This window comes from Anser cygnoides, chromosome 1, assembly GCF_040182565.1.
Source record: "Anser cygnoides isolate HZ-2024a breed goose chromosome 1, Taihu_goose_T2T_genome, whole genome shotgun sequence".
Classification (NCBI taxonomy): domain Eukaryota; kingdom Metazoa; phylum Chordata; class Aves; order Anseriformes; family Anatidae; genus Anser; species Anser cygnoides.
In genome coordinates this window covers 178,349,061-178,355,178 of record NC_089873.1, presented here as the reverse complement: position 1 = coordinate 178,355,178, position 6,118 = coordinate 178,349,061, and positions in this window count along the sequence as shown.

The following is a 6,118-nucleotide window of genomic DNA, read 5'->3' as shown; positions in this document are numbered from 1 at the left end:
TTATTCCTTGTGTACTAGGTTTATGTGGCAAGGGTTTGATAGCAGTGGGGCTGCAGGGCTGGCTTCTGTGAGAGGAGTCCAGAAGCTGCCCAATTTTTTATGTATGTATATATATATAATGTTTTATATATATCTAATATTTTATGTATATATGTATATATTTATGTATACACACAATATATAAAGCACTTAACACCATATTGATAAGCACTCTTTGGAATCACTCTGATGGCCGGGATAAGACCAGGAGTTGGTCTGTTAGTACCTCGGCACTTCAGTTTACAAGAAGTGGAAAGCTTCTTAAGCTTCAGAACAGCCAACTCCAGTCAGCTCCAAAAGGGACCTGCTGCTGGCCAGAGCTGAGCCAGTGACCAATGCTGGTTGGGCCTCTCGGAGAGCTGATTTAAGAAAGGGAAAAAGTACTGCGCAACAGCAGCTGGGAGAGAGAGGAGTAAGAACCAGCCCTGCAGCCCCCAAGGTCAGTGCAGAAGGAGGGCAGGAGGTGCTCCAGGCACGCAGCAGAAGTTCCCCTGCTACCTGTGGAGAGGCCCCTGGTGGAGCAGGCTGTCCTCCTGCAGCCCATGGGTCCCACATGGATCAGATCTCCACGCTGCAGCCTGTGGAGGAGCCCCCGGTGGAGCAGGTGGATGTGGCCTGGAGGAGGCTGCAGCCCATGGAGAGCCCCCACAGGAGCAGGCCCCGGGCCGGAGCTGCAGCCCGTGGAGAGGAGCCCACGCAGGAGCAGGGGGTCTGGGGGGAGCTGCCGCCCGTGGGGGACCCGTGCTGGAGCAGTTTGCTCCTGGGGGATGGATGGACCCCATGGTACGGAGCCATGTGGGAGAAGTTCTTGAAGAGCTGCTGCCTGTGGGAAGCCCGTGCAGGCTCAGTTCGGGAAGGACGGCATCCCGTGGGAGGGACCCCTCGTGGAGCAGGGGCAGAGAGTGACCGGGAAGATGAAGGAGTGGTGGAGTTGAAGTGTTAGAAACTGACCGTAGCCCCTATTTCCCGTTTCCTTGTGCCAGTCAGGGGGAGGAGGTAGAAGAGGGTGGATGGAGGGGGGGGAGGGGGGGAGGAAGTGTTTTTAGTTTACTTTTAGTTTCTCACTGTTCTAGTCTGATAGTGGTAGACAACGAATTATATTAATCTCCCTATGCCTTGTCTGTTTTGCCTGTGACAGTAATTGATGAGCAATCTCCCTGTCCTTATATCTCAACCTGTGAGCCCTTTCCATTGTGTTTTCTCCCCCTTTTTGTTTGAGCACGGGGAGTGAGAGAACGGTTGTGGAGTTCAGCTGCCCAGGCAGGTAAAACCACCAAACCTTGTTTCCTTTTCTCACCCACTTAAAGATGGCTCTGTGGATGTCTTCTTGTTTTGCAATGACACCTTCATGTGTCTGTGTGGAGATTTATTTGAAAATATAATAAAATTATTTAAGTGGAACGTGTGAATTTGAGAGCACAATGTTTATGCCTTTATCTGTTCCGTTTCTAGTAATGACACCAATTACAAGGATATTCCTCTCCTTTCTGCATCTACCCTACCTCCACTGACAATAGGATATGTTATTCTTACTAAAAAAAAAAAAAAAAAAGAAAAAAAGTGGTTTCAAATGGAGTTGATGAAATCGCACTTTTCTGTCTGTCTTTCTCTGTGACAGTAAAAGTTGGATATTTTGGCCAGCTGTAGCAAAATATGAACAGACAGCTATCATAGCAGTAAAGCATGAGGAACAAATTTATTGAAAACATGTACAGAATAGAGGCATATTAGTATTCCCATTGAGGTAAAGTTTGCAGTCTGAGGTCAACCATGTTGTTAGATGCCTGAGAATCCTACAGGGCACTGACTTGGGAAATGAAAAGGAAAACATCTTCCTGGCACCAAAATTGTTTGTTTGTTTGTTTGTTTGTTTGATTATTTTAGCACTTGTATGGCAAATAGTTGTGCTTGGCTTTAGAGAGACACTTCACATTTGCGTGTATTAGGCCTTGAATGGATGGTGTATTTGGTAGTTCTTCCTACAGCAGAAAGTCCCCTTATTTTTCAGGCTAACAGATATGCTCTTATCTGTGCTGCTTATTTTGCGTTCCATTTCACTGCTCTCTCCACAATGACTATTTCAAATTGCTACTGTGATTCGTATTATGTTATGAGCATCATATCTGATTAATTCTCTGTGGCACTATTCCTTCTTTACAAATAGATTTGAATTAAGTCACATGGTTATCTGATAATGAGTACATTTTCTAGGTCAGATATTCTGGGGTGAATATTTCTGAACTGGATAAGAAGACCTTCAAATGATATTTCATTTATTGAAGTCACAATAAAGATGTTATTTTTTGTTGTTGCTCGTGTCTTTGTTTAATTATTTGTACATATGTACATAATAGGTAGCCTGTTCTAAACGTTTACTTCACATATTTCTACATTTCTTTGGTTCCTTATACAAAATTAAGACCAACAAAAATGATCAAAAAAAAAAATTGCAAAGTGCTTTCCTGTGTATCCTTCAATAACAGAGGATTTGCTAGATGAAAATGTCCAGACAATTGTGCAAACTAGGTGAAGGTCCGGAGAACATGGAAAACTAAAATGCCCTCTACTGACTTTATAGATTTATACTGAGGAAAGCTTCTGAGTCTCACACTGTTAGACTAAGTGAACCCTGAACATGCAGAAGTTGTAACACCATAATTAAGAATTCTAAGAACATATATTCTGTAAGAAACAAGTCTAAAGAAGAAGAAATAAAAGACTATTGGCAGTTTAATCAAGAAAGTAAATTGAAAGCGTAATACCAGACTCTGCAAATACTGAGGAAGGATAGAAGGTGTAGAAGAAGAACCATCTTTGGTAAAGTATTCACTCTTCAGTGATTTCAATTATATTAAAAAAGTATACAGAACATAGAATTATTAAGGACAAATGTGTGTGGAAAAAATCCTAAAAAACAAAGATACAAAATGAGACACAACTGTCAAGAGTCATAAAGAGCAACAAAAACACTTTCAGTAAGCATGTTAGTATCAAGAGGAAGATAAAGGGAAAAGCTGATCTTTTACTCAGGCAGTAGGAAGAGCTGATGATACCAAGAATGCCAAAGTGTTTAATGTTCTTTCTAGCTTCCTATTTTGCTAAAAAGTTTATCTGAGATCAGACAGCAGACACGGCTAAAGGCTCGGATGATGAAATTTAGGAGGGCTGGAAAAGAGAAATCACAGTTCTTGTTTTCAAAAAGGTCAAAAAGGAGAAATGCAGAATTATAAGCAAGTTACCTTAACTTTAGTTCCTTTTATAAAAAAATGGAACAAATAATCAAACAATTGATTAGCACCTGGAGATAACAAAGAATAGTGTAACTGCCAGCACAGATTTTTGGGGGAACAAAGCTTGTCAGAATAATTTAATTTCCTTTCTGTGATAGGATAACAAACCTTACAGATAAAGGAGAAGAAATGTAAATACTGTGTTAGCTATTATAAGTTTACAAAATCTTTTGAAACTGCCTTACATGACAATTATGAGTAAGAGATAAGATTAAGATGATTATTGTACATGTGAAAAATGATCAGAATTACACAGTGACAGACTATTAAATTGGAAGGCAGGTTTAGACAGATTCTGCAGAAGTCTTCTCTATGTCTTGTACTGTTTCAAATTTTCATTAATGATTTAGATGATGAAATATAGAATAGACTTACTTGTTTTCACAAATGACCCGTTGGGGAAGTGATGAGAAAATAAACAGATAAACTGGTAAAATTCAATAATTTTTTTTTTGAAGTTCTACACTGAGGCAGAAATATTGAATTGTACCAATATAGCTTAGAAAAACAGAGGCATGAAGATGATCTGAAGGAAAGTTTCTGGTCAGTGTTAGCGGCTCATGAATTGAACTGAATGTTCGTATCGTTCAGCTGTCTGGGAGTATAGAAACAAAAGTGCTTAATATATGTAAATTAATCTTTCTGCACTGCTTAGTTCTAATAAGGATGCAAAGGACTGGTCCAGTTTTGTGCACTGACTTAAGGTGAAGATAAATCAGATGGAGAGAGAAATGAAAATCCGGGGTAGTATGATGATAATGGGCTTTAAAAGAAAGAGAGGCTGTTAAACGTGTTGTTTTGTTCTGTCACACATAGAACAACAAATAGAAATGCTCTTTTATGAGTCATAATTATGAAACACACTTTATTTGCTTTCATTCCAGATTCATAACTCCCACTACCAGCAAAGTAAATATATACTGATAGACAGCTAAATGTGTCTTTTGTACACACAAAGCTTAATTTTTAATTAAATGAAACAAAATCATGAATACTTCTCAAAAGTTGTGTTCAGAACATTTAATTCCATGTATTTTATGTTGATGTCTGTTTTTTGTTGTTTTTGTTTTGTTTTCTAGATGGACAGTTTGTCTAGAAGTCTGACATTTGGCTAGAAGCACTTTTAATTTCACATAGAATTCATATCAAGCAACAATGAATGAACTATAGGATATGGTTTGGAAAAATGAACACAGCTCATGTAAAGTTTCCAGATGTGTATTTATTGGTTCTGCAGACAATCAGTTCATATCACAGAACCACAGAATAACACAATGGTTGAGGCTGGAAGGGACCTCTGGATCAACTAGTCCAACCTCCACGGATGCAACAAGGATGACCAAGTCCCATTTGGAATTAAATCTGGCAAGGGATATCAAGGACAATAAGAAGGGCTTCTTCAAATACATCTGTAGAAAAAGGAAGACTGGGGAAAATGTCGGCCCGCTGCTGAATGGGGTGAGTGCCCATTCTCAGGAATCTCAGGCCCTGGAGTAAAAAGAGAAAGTCTGGAGAAAGGAGGACTTTCCCTTGGTTGAAGAGGATTGGGTCAGAGATCATTTAAACAAACTTGACGTCCACAAATCCATGGGCCCCAATGGAATGCACCCACGGGTGCTGAGGGAGCTGGCCAATGTTATTGCTAGGCCACTCCCCATCATCTTTGAAAGGTCAGGGAGAACAGGAGAGGTGCCTGAGGGCTGGAAGAAAGCCAATGTCACAGCAGTCTTCAAAAACGGCAAGGAGGACCCATGAAACTACAGGCCAGTCAGCCTCACCTTCATCCCTGGAAAGGTGATGGAGAAGCTCATCAAGGAGGTCATCTCCAAGCATGTGGAGGATAAGAAGGTGATCAGTAGTCAGCATGGATTCACCAAGGGGAAAGCATGCTTAACCAATCTGATAGCCTTCTATGATGGGATGACTAGCTGGGTAGATGAGGGGAGAGAGGTGGATATAGTCTATCTTGATATCAGCAAAGCTTTTGACATCGTTTCCCATAATATCCTCATAGGCAAGCTCAGGAAGTGCAGCCTAGGTGAGTAGATAGTGAGGTGGATATTGACCCCTCTCCATCCCCTCCCAGGGGTCAGTACTGGGTCCACTCTTGTTTAATTTATTCATCAGTGACCTGGATGATGGAACAGAGTGCACCCTCAGCAAATTTGCTGATGATGCAAAGCTGGGAGGAGTGCCTGATAGCCCAGAGGGCTGTGCTGCTATTCAGAGGGACCTCAACAGTCTGGACAGATGGGCTGAGAGGAACGTCATGAAGTTCAACAAGGGCAAGTGCAGGGTCCTGCACCTAGGGAGGAATAACTCCAAGCAACAGTACAGGCTGGGGGGTGACCTGCTGGAGTGCAGCTCTGCTGAGAGGGACCTGGGAGTCCTGGTGGACAGCAGGCTGACCATGAGTCAGCAATGTGCCCTCGTGGCCAAAAAGGCCAATGGTATCCTGGAGTGCATTTGGAAGAGTGTTGCCAGCAGGTCAAGGGAAGTGATTCTCCCCCTCTACTCAGCCCTGGTGAGGCCACACCTCGAGTATTGTGTCCAGTTCTGGGCTCCTCCGTACAAGAGGGACATTGAACTACTGGAGCAAGTTCAGAAGGCTACAAAGATGATTAGGGGAATGGAGCACCTGTTGTATGAGGACAGGCTGAGAGAGCTGGGCCTGTTTAGTCCCGAAAAGGGAAGACTGAGGGGAGATTTCATTAATGTATATAAATATCTGAGGGGAGAGCATTGGGAGGATGGAGCCAGTCTGTTTTCAGTTGTGCTTAGTGAGAGGA